At 42.5% G+C, this 17,683-nt stretch overlaps 1 protein-coding gene across 4 annotated transcripts in view; it reads right to left on the bottom strand.

Annotated features, from left to right (window-relative positions):
• The window catches only part of PCDH15 (protocadherin related 15), a 904,280-nt gene that overhangs the window by 88,777 nt on the left and 797,820 nt on the right, over positions 1-17,683 (bottom strand). The gene's annotated exons all lie outside the window — the stretch shown is intronic.

Raw genomic sequence — 17,683 nt, 5'->3', positions numbered from 1 at the left:
ATAGTCTCAAATGATTATGAGAATTATCATTCATTTTTCATGCTGCCTTTGTCAAAACCATTATTTTGTGCATTGATCATGGTACTTTGATACAAGAGCATTTGTAGTTTATTGAAAGACGTTCAAATGGATGGGGGGAAGCAGGGCTAGATAGGCACTAGGACGCAGGTGGAGCATTTTACAACAAAGAAGGTTCAGCATACTTTGTTCTTTAGCAGAGGAATATACACCCTACTATCATCGTTTTGTGGATCAGAGTATAGCTTTTAGAGACAGTTTAGCCTTAATTTGATCTATAACTCATTTGGTTGGGGTTTTTTGGAAGGGGGCGGGGAATCCAGGGCATTCATAACACTCTTCTCCAACACCAATTTCAAAGGAATGCACTTTCTTTTTGACAGCTTTCTTCATTGTCCAACTTTCACATTCATACATAATAATAGGGAATACTATAGCATGAATTTAACTTGATCTTGGTTGTCAGTGCTACATCAGTGCTAAGCTTAAGAACCCTTTCTAATATGCTGTGCATGAAATACGAAAAATATTAGCCTGAATATTGTATTTCTAAGTGGCGTTTTCTAGTAATAGGTCAATTGCACCGAAATCATGTCTGACATTTAATAAATTAGTTTATATTTTACAATGTGAAACATGTGGTAGTTGGCTTTGGGTGAAAGTTGCACATGGTTTCTACTCCTGTTGGATTATCCAATGCTTCAGGATAAAGTAAATAAAGGTTTTACTCCGTGGGCCTCAACTTTGCTTTCAGTACTTCGTTCCAGGTCATATCCTGAAAGGTCAACTCAGAATAACAAGAGAATTTTCCACGAAGTCAAAGTTTGTTTCACTCAGTATAACACTATACAGATGTGCCTCCATGTCACAAGCCAATTTCTCCAGAATAGCTGACCAGATAAATTGATCTCCACTCTGTAGTTTAACTCTGTGCTAGCAGATGATGCCACTAGCCATTCCTGGCAGTGTTGTGGGGAAAACCCCACAAATGGGGATGATCTCCATGGCAATCTGGTACTCATAAAAAGATGATCATGTCGAAATGCTGCATGGCAGCTGTCCTGATGAGACACAGGCCAAAACATTCTTTAAAATGTCAAATAATTCCCTCCACAGAGATAAAAAGTTCTGTTATTTCTGTGTCTTTTAATTTCTGACATTAAAACATTTAAAACCTTTATTCCTCATTTATTAAAATACATACATTAATCTCTCTTCTAGTTTAAACGTCACCGACATTTAATTTCATTAATACCTTCATTTCAGCTCCTCTCTTCATTTTTATATGTGGCATATATTTCATTGGTCTTGGCACACTAAGAACTCAGCATCTGTGAGTCAATTATTATTTAACTTTTTCCTTTTAACAAAGTTCCACTGGGTTGCTAATTATAACAAAAGACTGCATGTTTGGTTTTGCCCTCCAGTCTGGGATAACAGATGCTAAAAACCTGCATCAGCTAATCCTAACATGAATTTATATAGATGCTGGAACAGGAGAATTCTTTGATGGTTGGGACCTTACTGTCTTTTAACAGTAAGGCAGAAAGGAGTGCTAAAGCACTACTCCAGTGGTGGCGAACTTTTGGCACTCCAGATGTTATGGACTACAATTCCCATCAGCCCCTTCCAGCATGGCCAATTGGCCATGCTGGAAGGGGCTGATGGGAATTGTAGTCCATAACATCTGGAGTGCCAAAGGTTCGCCACCACGGCTCTACTCACTTTAGCAGCAGATACTCTGAAGGCTAATGGTGGCGACTCTAAAGAGAAGGAAGGGGAAATGGAGAATACTGGGGCAGCTTGGCTTGACCGGGAATCCAAGAAGGCTGAGGGGGTTTGCCTTTCCCACCTGAACATGAACATAACTTATGAGAGTTACTTTACATGTATCATGATTTTCAAAATGAAAATTTGTGTTTTTCAATATAAAAATTCTGTTAGGGTACTTTCACATTCATATATATCTTTTTTCTGTGTCTTTCATACGATCCCAATGTAAACCTACAATAATACATATTTAATATTTACATAAGATTTAAAGCATTTTTATTACTCTAATCCAAGTAATTGCTACAGCAGCCCTGCATACAATATAGGGCAAGATTATCATCCCAATGTTGCAGAGAAGCACCGACTGAGAGCTAATATGGTAGTTTGCCTAAGGCTATAACTTCTTGGCTGATTTCAGCCAGGGACTTTCCAACTCACAATAGGCATAGTGCCTTCAATTTTTTTCAGTCCTGCCCCCTACCTGGTGGAATAAACTCCCCAGTGAGATCAGGGCGCTGCAGGACTTGAATGAGTTCCACAGGGCCTGTAAGGTGGAGCTTTTCCACCAGGCATTCCCATCAAGTCAGCCAACCTGACTATCACTATTATTGGCCTCCCATGGGTGCAGTAAGGGGAGGGGGATTTTTTCCCCATCTGTGGTTGTTGTTTTTTGCTCTTTTAATTGCTGTATTGTTGGTTATTATTATTACAGATACAAATACAATACCTTTAATGGCATATAAAAAGTGGTAAAATACAAATTAGGTTAAAACCAATTGACTAAAATTTCCACAAAGGTTTCACCCTTAATCCAAGTGCCTTTGTTAAAAACCTGGCAACTGATTCAGTAGTGTGGGGATGATGGTCACTAAGCAAGTATGAAACTATTTCCTTGTCTGATCTCACTGAAAATTTCTTCAAGATGAAAGCCTACCGAGAAAAAAGCTAAACCAAATGGCAGGACTGCCAAAATTCTTTACAATGAATAGGAGCACGTGTTCAGTTGTTCTCTCCAGGTAGGCCTGGCCGCGCAGGAACAAGTCCTGTTCTCCTGGCAGGATACCCATGATATCTCGCCTCTTGTTTGGGCAGTCGGTAGCACATTAAGCCGAAAGCAAGCATAAAATATCTACGGAGATGTGGATTGATTAAAATTACTTCCAGATATTTCAGCCATAAACCCACGAGCAATGGTGGTGAAATGCCAAGCAAAATGTGGGAGAGAACAAGTTCTGCAGGCTCCAGCTGTGAGAAGCTTCGCCCTTCAATGTCAAGAGTACGTTGTTTCAAAACTCCGAAAAGCCAATGTCTTTCGTCCTATCAGGTGAGGAGTTAGTTTAAAGATACACCTATAAGTTGTTTATTTGATTGATAATTTTTTGGTGTGCCAGGTAAGGTGGAAGTGGTCCGGCTTAACAGAAGATATGCCGTCAAGACTGCTGGAGGGCATCTAAAATGCAAGCGAAGCCAGTATTTAAACAAAGAAAGCCAAACCTGGGAAAAATTATTGTCTTGGCTCCGGTTTCTAAACAAAGAACTTGATACGTGACTGAGCTTTGGAAGACCCAATAAATGACGAAAAAAACAAAGATTGGAACACTCTCTAATTTCTCAGCCGGTTTTTGCTCCCCAGATTTGGAGCTCAAATGAAAGTGAATTGTGGCAGTAGTTTTAAGAACTGAAAAAAAACTTCCCATTGGCGGCAGGGAAAAATTGACCGCCTCTGGTGTGAAAAAATCTGGATATTGCCAACACTTTGGTTTTACTTGTATTGAGAGTCTGGTGGATATGAGAGGTCCAGGTTAAGGAATGGTGGAAGGTGATTCCTAAATATCTGTATGAATGGACCTGTTCAAATCAATGTACCGTTTATTTTCCACGTGCTGAGTTTTTTTGAATTGAAAAAGATCAGCACTTTGGATTATTATAATAATTAATGGAGCAGGGCACTGTTTGTGCAGTGCGTCTGCATAAAGGGACTTGAAGTAGTCTTTGCAGGCCCACCTTGGACTGAGACAGTAACACAGTGTCGTCTGCATAGAGAAGTGCACATGTGGGTCTTTGTCCCAAAATGGGTGCGTGACTTTCAGTCTGAGATAAATGAGGAGCAAGGTCGTTTAAATAAAGATTGAACAGGAGAGGAGCAAGAATACAACCCTGCTTGACTCCCTTGTTAGAAACTATAGGTTATTATTATTGTATATAAATTTGTGCTGTTGCCACCCTGAGCCTTATGGGGAGGGGTAGGATATAAACAAAACAAACAAATAAATAATACAAATAAATAAATGTATGATGTGCACACACTTCCTTTCCCACTGCAAAATACAGTTAAAAAAGGAATTATGCTTGCCAAACAGGAATGTTTTGAGCGAAGAACAAATTATGCCAAGTATTCTGATTAAAGTATTCTGATGAAAGTACCCACTTTAACCTTTAATGCTTTAATCACTTTTGGAATATATCGAATATATCAAATTCTGAATTTGCCTCTATTTTGAGGTTCAAAAAATCTGCAAAATGGTGCCATGTATAAGCAGAGGGCCCTTTTCAACAAGCCTGGTGGAACCAGCCCTCAGACAAGCAGAAAATGAATGGGGGGCAAAAGTGAACAGGGTTTAGGGGGAAAATCTCTGCTGTCATTTTGAGGGCAACTTTACAAATATTGTTATAGCAACTTTACAAATATTGTTATAGCAACTTTACAAATATTGTTATAGGCAACCACAGGTACCATCATCAGAAACAGAACAAGATGAACAAGACAGCATGGTGAGGAAGACAATAAGAGGCTGAGATGGCAATGGCAGTGACAGTGACAGGCAAATGAGCGAAAGTGAGATAGCAGTAGAAGTAGTGAGTGATTAAACAAATGGGAGAGGCAAGGAAACAGGACACAATCAAACTTGGAGGACAGAGATAGCTACAATGAAAAGGGATAGGGGGAAGAAAGGAAAAGACAGCAGCAGGGGGCAGAACAAGCAGTAGGAGGAAGCAGGGACCAGCAGGAGTGAGTGGGATTTCCCTTCCCCTTCAAGTTTCTTGTGGGTTCCTGACTGTTCCCACAAAAATCACCAGAAAACCAGAAGGGCCCATGAGGCGTGAATGCAAGTGGCAAACCTGCGCTCATATTGTATAGGTGTATACTGTCTCGGGACAGACACTGGAATTATGATCCCATTGTCTCTAGATTTCCCAAGAACCAGCTGTAGATATATTAAAATACAAATTCCTTATTAAGATATGGTGTAGCCTTTCGGGGATTGTGGCAGTTTCAGCCTATATGCCCAAATTCCTCCATATTTCTCATGTCAGCTGTGGAAACAACAGAATATTTAACTATGTAATATTTAATTTGCCCTGCTTATGCACATGAGAATACTATCTGGCATGAAACAAATATTTTTGTCTGAGTCATTAACATCTTCTTGATAGCACAAGAATCTGCACTTGACCTGAAGTGCTGCTGAAATGTTTACCGGGTTGCATGACATTCACAGGACACTCTCAAGCACTGCTGGGGCACTAACCCTCCCACCATGGAATTCACAACAGAAACAGAAGAGCAGCTGTTCTATTCTAAATTGAGTTAAGAGCAGACGGTTGTCTCTATTACAAAGGGCACTTTAATCAAACTATGGGCAAGCAAGATAATTGGACGGGCATCAGTAATAATTTATTTAGCTGTGTCCTTAATGATCTGCCAGGATGACTTTATACAGTGGCAGGTGAAATAAACTCCTCTTCCAGTTAGCTCAATTTTTGCTATTAAAAACCTGGCTTGACCCACTGTGATTACAACTCTTTAATGACAATCTTAATTAAGGCTGTCAATGGATTGCATAATTTTTTAGCTGATAAATCATCTGCCTTTTAGCCAATTTATCATTTAATTTATTAAATCACCAAACTTCACTGCAAGTTCCTTTCTGACATATTGAAGGATGCATAAGATAATTACAATTTAATAAAAAAGCTGTAACTCGTTAGACAAGGCATCTTTAATATCTTGTTTTACTGATGATGTAGGGGGCCAAACTAGTGGCTAGTTATCTCCTCCCTGTATCTCCCAATAATATTTAATTAAAGGACAGACATTATGTGAAGTTACTGCAGGAACAGTGCCGTCCTAAACCTGCTAACTCCAGTGGTATAAATTTGTGGGATGGTACTGCAAATGTTTCACTGTCTCACCCCGGGAACACCTGCCACCTTAGTTAGGCACAGTAATATATAAGAACAGCAAAGTTAAATTTGTGGATTAATTGATCAATGCAATAATTAATATGATGAAAACTTGCCATTTTAAATCATTATCAGACAGACTTTTGAGTGACTCACCTTTTAGAACAAAAATAGCAAGACTTATGATATATGAGGGAATTAGATTAATATAATTTGATGATCAGTGAGGAATCAAAGGAAGTGGAAGGAACAGTAAACAACTGGGAAATTCCGTCCATATCAAAATAGTGCAACACTGCTACATTCTGGTGCTAAAAGATTCATTCCCTGGCCCATTATGCACAGAGGCAAATGTTGTCACAGCAAGATTCCCCCGAGCTCTGCTTTTAATCTACATTCTTTCCATGCCAAGCAACATCATTTTAAGAGCGACTTTAATTTTCTTCACTGACAGAGTGGAGATTTGCCAGTGAGCACAGTTTTGTCCCAGACATTTTCCCTCTGCTAACCATCAGCCCCTCCCACTCTCTCGCACACCTCTCCCCCATTTCAGAGTTATTATTTCAATTTCTGTTTATTATATATTGATAATTGATAGATTGCTATGAACATTTCAAAACCTCCAAATGGAGGATCAGCCATTTCCCTCGCGCTATCACTTTCAGAGGATTTCAGTTAACAACAGGCTGTGGGGTTGGGGGATGTCAGTTGGATGAATTGGGAATGGTGAGCTAACCATTTAATAACAAGCTGCTTTCATCTCCTGGGGCAGCAGAAGCACAAAGAGTGTGTGTGTGTGTGTGTGTGTGTGTGAGAGAGAGAGAGAGAGAGAGAGAGAGAGAGAGGGAGGGAGGGAGGGAGGGAGAGAGAGAGAGAGAGAGAGAGAGAGAGAGAGAGAGAGAGAGAGAATATAACATTATTCTGTTCTTCAGCAGAGTGTGTCCAGGGACTTGCTTTGCCTCTTTCTTTTTTGGGGGGGAGGGGGATATTTTTGTGAAGGGGCTACAATATCAATATAACTGCAATCATGGGTATATTGCAACTACCAAGTGTGATAAGATCTGTGCCTTTACGCAGGAGTTGATGAGGGGGGAGAGTTAAGAGAACCAGGAAAATCAGAGGCTTATTGAGACTTCAGCAACAAGCTGCAGAACAGACCATAAATGCCTCCTCGCATGTAAACAGAGAAACGCAAGGAGACCACACTACAGCTAAGAGCCCTGAAGCAAGTGTTTCATGCATAATGGAACCCAGTTCATTTTTTCCTAAACTGTGGCTGAAGTTCAAGATGTGATGAAGAGGAAACTGTTACTACCCTGAATATTACACTGCAAGGTTGTTTTACCTCTTCCTCTCCATGCTATATGGGAGTGTTTAGGGATATGGTAGAAACTGGTATGCTTCCAACCCTAATTAATACCTTCCCAACTCCAGGATACTAGAAAATGCTTTGCAGCTTTAAAGTTGTTGATGGGGATAAGAGGAAGAACATTTCTTCTGGGATTCTTTTAAGAATGAAAGCAGTCAGAGCCTTCTACCTCTATATCATCCTGGACTGGCCAGTTTCACCCTCTGCTTGTGCTCGACATTTTGTGTGCTGGTGAAAGGATTCTCCCTGCCTCCATTTGCTGAAGGTTGCTCCAGGACGTTTGCTCTGCAGGCTCTGATCCTGGGCACCTTTTCAGCCTGAAAAGTACATACTTGTACTCAGCTATTCTTGCTGATTCTAGCAACATATAGTTTTTCAATTTTTTTCCAATGAGCTTATGTTTGAAGATACACAGACGCTCATAAGAGAATCTTGGGGCGATTCCGCACACAAGTAAAATAGGTTCGACCCAGTTCCCTGAGAAGGGTACTAACCTAGGTCGAAGCCGTTGTTGTTCCCCACTGCAACCAGCTTAATCCCAGCTCAGAGGGTGGGATCATCCTGTGCCTCTTCGCTGCTCCGTTCCGATTGGCTACTGTTCTACGGCCATGTTCAGTCTATCCCCACACATGTTATTAAAAAAAAACTGCCACAGGAATGGAGGGATGAAGGTGGCATTTTTTTGGATTGCTGCTTTACATTGGCACGATGCGATGGAAATTCAGTGCATAGCCATTTTGTGCGAATTTTCAGCCATCGCTTTGAATGCAAGAAAGAAGAGGGGGGAAAAATTAGGCACGATTTTCGCTGTGGCGGTTCTCCAGCTGTACGCATGCCCGGAACACTCAACTGTGATTGGCTGAATGGGGGACTCCTGGCACCAGAGATTCTGCACTTTACTGGAATCGAGCTGAGTTCGAGCGTGATTCCCTGAAAAAGTAGTAGTTACCAACTGGAGTCAGAAATTTGACCATTACATGGGGCAAAGCTGGTACAAAACCACGTCGATCCGAGTAGTTGTGCAGAATCGACCTTGGATGCTTGGAGGACTCTCATTGAAAAACACTGGGACCATGCAGGGCAGGTCCACTGGCGTAATGCCCATTGGGAAAGGTGGGCAGCTGCCCAGGGCATCACCTTATGGGGGGCATCAAAATGCTGGGTTCGTTTTTGGGTATTTTTAGTGGTTTTCCATTTTCGGCCTGCAGGGGGTGTAGTTTTTAGGCTAGCAGCACCAAAATTTCAGCGTATCATCCAGAGACTGTCCTTATGCTACCCCCCAAGTTTGGTGCGGTTTGGTTCTGGGAGTCCAAAGTTATGGACTCCCAAAGGGGGTGCCCCTATCCCCCATTGTTTCCAATGGGAGCTAATAGGATATGAGGGCTACAGTTTTGAGGGTCCATAACTTTGGCCCCGCTGAACCAAACTGCACCAAACTTGGGGGGTATCATTAGGGCAGTTTCCTGATGAGACCCTGAAAGTTTTGAGACTGTGCATTCAGAAATGTGCCCCCCCCAGCCTGCAACCCCCATTGACAGCAATGCAGAAAACTCAATGCAGAACAAAGATTCTTGGGCAAATTTCGGGATGTTCTTGCAGGGAGGGCATTCTTGGATGTATCATCACCAAAATTTCAGGGTATCATCTGGAGACTGTCATGATGGCACCCCCAAGGTTTGGTGCATTTTGGTTCAGGGGTCCAAGGTTATGGACCCTCAAAAGGGTATCCCCCTTCTCCTTAGCAAAGAATGTGGGATGGGGGGTCCATAACTTTGGACCCCCTAAACCAAACTGCACCAAACATGGGGGGTCCCATCAGGACAGTTTCTAGATGATACCCTGAAATTTTGGTGCCAATACATCCAAAAATGCGCCCCCTTCAGGAACATCCCAGAAATTTGCGCAAGAATCTTTGTTCTGCATTGAGTTTTCTGTATTACTGTCAATGGGGGTTGCAGGCTGGGGGGGCACATTTCTGAATGCACAGTCTCAAAACTTTCAGTTGACTGCCCTGATGATACCTCCCAGGTTTGGTGAAGTTTGGTTCAGGGGGGGCCAAAGTTATGAACCCTCAAAACTGTAGCCCCCATCTCCTATTAGCTCCCACTGGAAACAATGGGGGATGGGGCACTCCCTTTGGGAGTCCATAACTTTGGACTCGTTGAACCTAACCTCACCAAACTGGGGGAGTAGCATAAGGACAGTCACCTGATGATATGCTGAAATTTTGGTGCTGATATGTCTAAAATGCACCCCCTGCAGGCACCAGTGTCCTGGTGCAAAAAGAAATTTGGTCGTGGTGGAGTGGCCGCTCATGGGGGGGCATCCAACTCAGGTTTTGCCCAGGGCTACAGTTTGCCCAGGGCTGCCTCGTTACACCCCTGGGCAGGTCTACCGCATTTACTTCTCAGTGTGTGGTAGACCAGTCCTCTGTGGTCCCAATGCTTTTCAAAGGAAGTCCTCTGAGCAGCTGATTCTCTTATGCATGTCTGTATATCTTTAAAGGGAGAGAGGAAATCTCCCTCTCCTCAGCAGAGTTCTCCGCTTAGACTGTCTGCTGTGATGAGAGTAGACTCCCAAGCCAGAAAGCAGCCCAAGTAGAAAAAAACCCCAATTTCATATTTGTGTACCCATTTTGAAACAGCTGCTAATTTTTCTGTGCGTGTGAAAAGAAATGGGCAGAGGGGCCAAAGTAAGGAAGGAAAGAGGCACCTTTCTTCCTTTGGTCCTCATCTCTGCAGACTGTTCCAACTGTCTGGTGGTTCCAGGGAGCTATGAGAAGAAAAACTCACTGCTCTGTGTGCATGCTTGAAGGATAGAAAAGGGGGGGGGTGCTACTGGATAATTAGCAGAAATTCAAGAACTTATTTGTAATAATGCTATTGAGTACTGCTGTTGCTTAGTGAGGAAAATGCACAGCTCTCATGTTTTTAAGTGGCAGTTTGCTAACTGGAAAAATGCTAATCACTGCATCTGATCTCAAGTAGCAACCCAGCATCTTTGGTTCACCTATTCATTTAAGGAGAACTACCAGTGAGTCTGCTGTACAATGTGTGAATAAATAAATACAAATAAAATTGAAGTATTACAACAGCACAAAATGGCAATACATCTAAAAATCTAAAATTGCAAACTGATTATCTACCTGAGAAATACTTATCATTTTTGCCAACGGGCTCTTGGAAATGGCAATTGCTACCTGAGGTAACAAAACAGAAGTTCAGATATAACCTTGCTGTGAACAACCTATAGCTATAAACAACCATCTATTCAACAGCTGACAAAAAAGAGGAAAAAAATAATCAAAGGTAACATTAATCTCAGATGATGCTTCCATGAGACATCATCTGCCAACTGGCAACACCTTTGTTTTTGGGAAGTTATTTTTCAACCATCTATTTGTATCCATGACCGTTTTAGATTGACACTAGAACAGCCTGGAGGCTCCTTCCATTGAAGCCGTGCTGGGGACTGCTAAAGTTGGGTGTCATATGTAACAGAGTGATAATTCAAGATAAGATAACAAAATGTGACAACTACTGTCAACAGTTGTACACTAAGCAACCGTCAAGCGTAATACCTGAGGGGTCAAGTGAAATGAGTTGGAAAATAAACAACTACCTTTATTCTTGTAGCTTTGATATAGGGGAAATATGAAACAAATCAGAGGCTATGCAGTAAAGTGCAGGAGAATATTGTAATCTACCTTGAATTAGTTAACAATTATAAAAGACAGGTGAGATTCGATTAGTGCAAAGAAATTAAATAACTCCTGACTTGCTAATAGTGTCATCCTAAGCAGATTTATGTCTTCTAAGCCTGTTAAAATCAATGGGTTTACAAGGGCCTACCTATGTTTAGGATCACATTATAAGTTATTGAAAGAATTGGCTTTCTCCATATAGGCCTGCATATCAGCTGAGAGATGCAATGAGGCTCTGCTATGTATGTTCTCAGTGAGAGCAGGATCAGCAAAAAAAAAAAAGCAAAATTGTACTTACCTGTAACTGTTGTTCATTGAGTGTCTTCTGTGCAGACACATAGGGACTGTGTGTACAGTTGCTTGCTGGTAGTGGAGAACTGACTAGTAGGCTTCTGGAAGCTTGAGAAGGTTTGGAGTACTCCCCCTCCCTTCCATCTGGGGCCAACAGCAGGCTGGTTTCCCACTCAAACAGTCAGATGACAGAGGCAGGGGGAGCGATCCTCCCCTAATTCTCCCTTTGTTGTCATGGTAGAATAGCAATAAGGCAAACAGCACACCAGAGGGGGGAAAGGAGGAAGGGTGTATACACCTGATAAAATCATATATGAATTTAAGAAGGCCTTCTATTGGTAGCACATAGTATCAGTGGTGGGATCCAAAAATTTTAATAACAGGTTCCGATGGTGGTGGGATTCAAACAATGATGCCGCCACACACACGCACCTCCAGTCCCTATTGGGCATGGAGATTGCTTTAGTAACCCCTTCTCGGCACTCAGAAAAAATTAGTAACCACTTCTAGTGAAGTGGTGAGAACTGGTTGGATCCTACCTCTGCATAGTATACCAAAAAAGGGCATTTAAAAAAAATGTGGTTCTATTTTTTTCTTACTATCTTTCTAACTCGTGGCCTTTTGGGGGAAAGGGGATTTATTTATTTATTTCTTCAACTTTTATACCACCCACCCCCAGAGGGCTCTGAGCGGTGTACAACAATTAATATAATCTAAAATAACAAGAGCAAATTCAATAAATACATACAATATAATAAAATTAGAGCTCTAAATCTCACATTAAAACCATTTAAAACAGCATATAAAACATTGCGTCCAGCAATTTAAAGGTCCCTCTGAGGAGGGAATGGAAAGGCCCAAGATGTAAAAGGCCACAGATGATAAAAAGGGAAGGAGGGGCGCCATCAGCGGCCGGCTTCTCCAAAGGCCTAGTGGAACAGCTCGGTCTTACAGGCCCTGTAGAACTTTCCAAGGTCCCACAGGGCCCGGACAGTTGGAGGAAGAGCGTTCCACCAGGCAGGGGCTAGGGCTGTAAAAGCCCTGGCCCTAGTGGAGGCCAGCCACATCATTGAAGGGCTGGGGAAAACCAGAAGATTGGCCTCCGTGAACGCAGTGGCCAAACTGGGACATGCGGTGTCAGACGGTCCCGAAGGTACGAGGGTCCCAGGCTGTGTAAGGCCTTAACGGTTAGCACCAACACCTTGAAGACAATTCGGAACTCACTTGGAAGCCAATGCAGACGACACAACACTGGTAAGATATGATCTCTAATGGCACCACCAGTGAACAGCCGGGCCGCAGCATTTTGGACTAGTTTCAGCTTCCAAATCAGACGCAAGGGTAGGCCCACGAAGTTACAATAGTCTGACCTGGAGGTGACTGTTGCATGGATCACAGTGGCTAGGTCCGCTTGGGAGAGGTAGGGGGCCAGCCACTGGGCCTGATGCAAATGGAAAAACGCAACCTGGGTTACATGGGCCACCTGGACCTCCATTGAAAGAGATGAATCCAGGTGGACCCCCAGGCTGCGGGTGGAGGAGGCCGGTGCCAATTTGGCCCCTTCCCACACCGGCGGCTGGAAATCCCCAGACCCCCCTTCACGGTCAAGCCAGAGGATCTCCGTCTTCGATGGATTCAGCTTCAACCTGCTCTGCTGTAACCAACCAGCAACCATCTCCAAACATTGCTGTAGAGCTGCAGGGGCAGCGACCGTTCCCCCCTCCATCAACAGAATGATCTGAGTGTCATCAGCATATTGTAAAAAAAAAAATACTTATTTTTTTAGTACACACTCCTGCTTGTGAAACTAGCAATTAACAAGGAAAGTGTCTTGAGCCAGAATTAAATACACAACAAAACATAAAACGTGCTAGGTTCTGTGGTACACCTTGTGTCAATTAAAAAATCTCAGAATTGGAATGGCATCACTTACATAAGAGTGATAAATTTTAAGATTCTTTTCCCTGTCACTACCTGTACATGAATCACAACTGGGCCAGTATCTGTCTCTATCTTGTCTGGAAGCTGCATCCATCATATATGAGTAAGAAGCAGCTATTTATATTTGATCAGTTGATAAGAACCCACTTTTGTCATATATTTTTGATGGTTCTCATAAGACATGTTAATAATAGACTGTGGATCGTTTCATGACAAACTATATAAACTAATGCACACCCAGTATATGTATTTTTTAAAATGGTGAGAGAGAAAAATAGATAAAAGTAGCTAAAAGACTGGTGGATTGTTCACAGTAATTACTATGGAACAGAACAGTCATTACTCGGGTTTTTACTTGTTCCACTACTGTTAATCTCACTTGATTAATTTTGGCAATGGAGAGTGAACCAATTAACCTATAATTGGCTAAGGGATCAAATGTCCAATGCTGAACCCTTAGCCAATCGCCGCACAGGACACATACCTGGGCAAACCCTGTTTATCCTACAATTAGTTACAGCAGATATACCAAATGCCCTGGGCTTCAGATGGGAGTCACCACCACTCTTAGTAAGGCAGAAGCTACAGCTGTTACTCAGATGAGACTATGGTGAGTGAAGAAGTGCAGCTAAAGTTTCCTGAGGAGATGCTCAAAGATGTCAAGTTCTATGAAACAGGAGACATAGGGCCACTCCCCACTCACCATAAGCCGTGGGGTCACCTCTTTAAAAGACACGGGGGTCCTGGACGTTCCCCACGTCACCAGCGCCCACTGCGCAGCTGCCCGGAATTTGCTGCTCTCCCACCTCCTTGCCGTGTGGCAAATTAGGTCCTCAAGAAAGAGCAGCATTTTCAAAAACCCCACGGCAAGTACCACCAGGCGCTGCTGGAGCTGAAGGGGCTGCTGCTGCTGCTGGCCCAGGAGGAGTGCCGCGCCGCCGCCCCCGCGACTGGACTCAGTGACAAGCAGAGGCCGACTGCTACAACAGCCTGGCAGGTCGGTGGGGGCCGCGGTGGGCGCGCGAGCAAGAGGGCAGGCGGGCGGGCGAGGGCCGGGCTGGGGGCGCGCGCGCAGCTGCAAGAGCAGGTCTGGGAGAGCACTTTTCCTTTGGCGCCCCTCTCACCTAAGCCAGGGAGCCTGAACAGTGTGGGAAACAAATGTCTCTGTGGCCAAAAGCCACGGAGTCTTTTCTACGCGGGGTCGTTGCGGGGTTGCAATCAGAAGAGGTAAGTGGGGAGTGGCCCATAGATCCCTAGGTAACCTTCTTTGGCCTCAATAATCTTCCTCCTTCCCCCAACCAAGGCATTCTCCACTCTTCCACCTTCGGAACCTTCCAGTTCCTGTCTTCCCCCATTTCAACAACCGTACATTGATAGTGATTGTAGTAGGCTTTGTAGGCTTCCCTTTCTGGGAAGGGGCTTAGGGTGGGTTCTAAATACTCTCAAAAAGAGAAGAGTCTGGGGGCTGGTGACCATTAACGGTTTAGAATGTCTGAATCCCTTTTTTCCATTCACCCCTTGCCTTGTGCTCTGCTGAGGCGCTGCAAGCCCTGGAGCGGCCTGGAGTTGAATGGGGCAGAAGAACAGAATGGGCTCTGCTCTCACTTCCCCACTCTACCACTTTAAAACTGGGAACTTTGCAAAGGCCATGAGGGGACCTGTCTCCTTATCTGATAGGCTTCCCCAAAGAGTCTGATTCTACACCTCGGGAATAAGAACAGAGGGCCTGTTCATGTCCATTATATACCATCACTTCTGACTTATGATTCAGGGAATATTCAAACATGATAGATAGATAAAATAATGTAAAAGTGTACTTATGCATTAACAGTTCATAGAGGTCAACATAATTTATTCTATCATTCAATTCAATTCAATAAGCCTTTATTGGCATATACACAATAGCATAAAAATACAGTTCCAGTTAACAAGTGAATAGTAAAAAACTTCAGTTTAGAAACTTCTGACAAAAACTTTGCCACTATAAGGCAACAATGAAAATCCTGACAATTTAAAAGCGTAACTACTTTATCTGATTCAGTATAATCAATCATAGAGTCTATGGCTTGGGATAACAGACTGGATCGGAGTTCTTGGTATAATAAGCAGTTCAGGAGAATGTGTGGGATGGAATCCAGCTGTCCTATGCTACAGGGACAGAACCTCTTATCGCTTGGAAGACCTTTAAGTCTTCCTCTATGTAGCGGAGATGGCATGATGTTAAATCTAGCCAGCCTATAGGCTCTCCTGTGTATGATTTATTCTATCATTTAAAAGAGTTGTTGATTATATGTATTGATTGTATAAATACATGTAAAGAAAAATATGTATATAATATATAGGGGTGGCATTATTTTGTTCTTTTGCCCCCTCCCCTGTAAATTAAAATACAGATCCAGCCCTGAGTTATATTTTATGGGGATGCTAATTATAATTTAAAAAATGTACCCACCAGCATCAGTCTTAGGGATCATTTCTGGCATACTGACAATGGAAATGAGAAACATTACGAGGATATGCCCAGAAGCAAAAACATAAAATGAAATCCATAACATTCAAGTTGTCTTCACTGCAAAATTTATTTTAATTGCCCAGCAATTCATTATTATTTAGAAGGCTGCCTAGCCAAGTGTTTTGATGTTCTCACAAGATGGGTAGCTATGACTCCTAATGTTTTGGTTCACGGTTATAATGATTCCGAGACAAATGGAAAGAATAGCTTAATTAAAGCAATTGTTTATGATACATGTTATGCCTATATTTCTTTCAGCTTTCCTCACAATGCGTATTCAACTTGTACAATATCTTATGATCGCACCTTTTAGGGCAGAGATTTTTTTTTAATGTTGGTACAATGCCTTTAGAAGGGAATGATGGGAACTATTCCCTTTTACAATAATAAATATGCAACAGTCCCTAGATTCTATTACTATTCAGTTCTGCATAAACCAAAAATATGACTTCGTGAATTACTCCAGATAAAAACTAAATAAAATAGCTGCAAGGAAAAAAAAAGGGGGGGAGGAGTTTCTTCTTTGATAAAGACAATATTGAAGGAAATGCAAACATGAGTTCTTTCCCTCTATCTTTTGTAACAAAAGAGTAAATCCATCTAATCAAATTAAATCGGAACACCAGTCCCTTATTCTATTTTCCTAGCCCATTAAGTTTAGCTAACTGGGATAAAGCAAACAAATCTTAATAAATTAAATTAACATAAATTTTATTCCGTTTAGGTAACCATTTAATATGTGAAATCCAAGTCATTTAGTTTCATGAACATTTAATTATGGTAACTGAAGAGTTCAAAAAACGATCATTCCTTACTGATGGGATGCCAGGAGATATTCTCTCCCTAGCAATAAATCTAATTGTGGGAAAAATACAGTGAGTTCTAGAAAACAATGAGCACTGTCTCCTCCTCTTCCTCTCTGGCTCTCCTTTTTCTCAGCACATGCAGGCATTGGTTGTGGCACCTACTCCTTGGTGCTGATGACCTCTGGTCTGCCTCCACAGTGGGGGAGGGAGGCAGGCAGGCAGGCAGGCAGGTAAATGGGGAGGGCTTGGCCACTGTTTTCCAACAAGTGCCTGCCACTGCCAATGCTTGTAAGGCTGTTCTTGGCCACTGGCAGTGGTTCTGCTGGTGCTGCCTGCCTGCCTCCCCCCCGCCCCCAGCTGATGCCATTTCCTTGTGACTGGTAAATCTCACCTGGAAAACTGTTGTTGGTAATGTCTCACTTTTTAAAGAGCTGTGCAGGTGCATGAGCAGCCTACCCCCTCCACTCATGCACCTGCGCAGCTCATTAAAAAGTGAGTTGTCCTCAATACCCTTTGCCTTTTATACAGTAGGATAAAGTATTCAAATAGAACATATTATTATATGATTGCAGAACAGTTTCTGAATTTAATTCAAGTTACATTTTTCTAGTGTTAAGGAATCTTTCAAAAGGTTAGTTCTAACCTGTATTGTATGTCCCCAAAGTTGAGTGTAATATACAAGGCAGTACTGCAGAATTTATCAGATGCTAGTACCTTTAAATAACAAAATTATTGCTTGAAAATAAATAAATCAGTTTACTTTTGGATAGTATGACATAAACTAGAAAGAGTGTAACATTTTAAAAACCTGTAAGGCCAAACCAGCCTTTACAAGCATACACAGGTGACTAGTCTCATCTTAGAGGAATATATGATTTACTTCAGGCTAAGGCAGGGGTCTGCAATCTGTGGCTCTCCAGATGTCCATGGACTACAATTCCCATCAGCCCCTGCCAGCATGCCAATTGGCCATGCTGGCAGGGGCTGATGGGATTTGTAGTCCATGAACATCTGGAGACCCCTGGGCTAAGGTGATAGGGGCAGTAGGGAAAGCTTTAAAAAAATTCAGAATCACCAGGAACCCC

This window comes from Sphaerodactylus townsendi, linkage group LG08 (genome assembly GCF_021028975.2).
Source record: "Sphaerodactylus townsendi isolate TG3544 linkage group LG08, MPM_Stown_v2.3, whole genome shotgun sequence".
In the NCBI taxonomy this organism is placed as follows: domain Eukaryota; kingdom Metazoa; phylum Chordata; class Lepidosauria; order Squamata; family Sphaerodactylidae; genus Sphaerodactylus; species Sphaerodactylus townsendi.
This window is presented reverse-complemented; position numbering and strand designations above follow the sequence as displayed.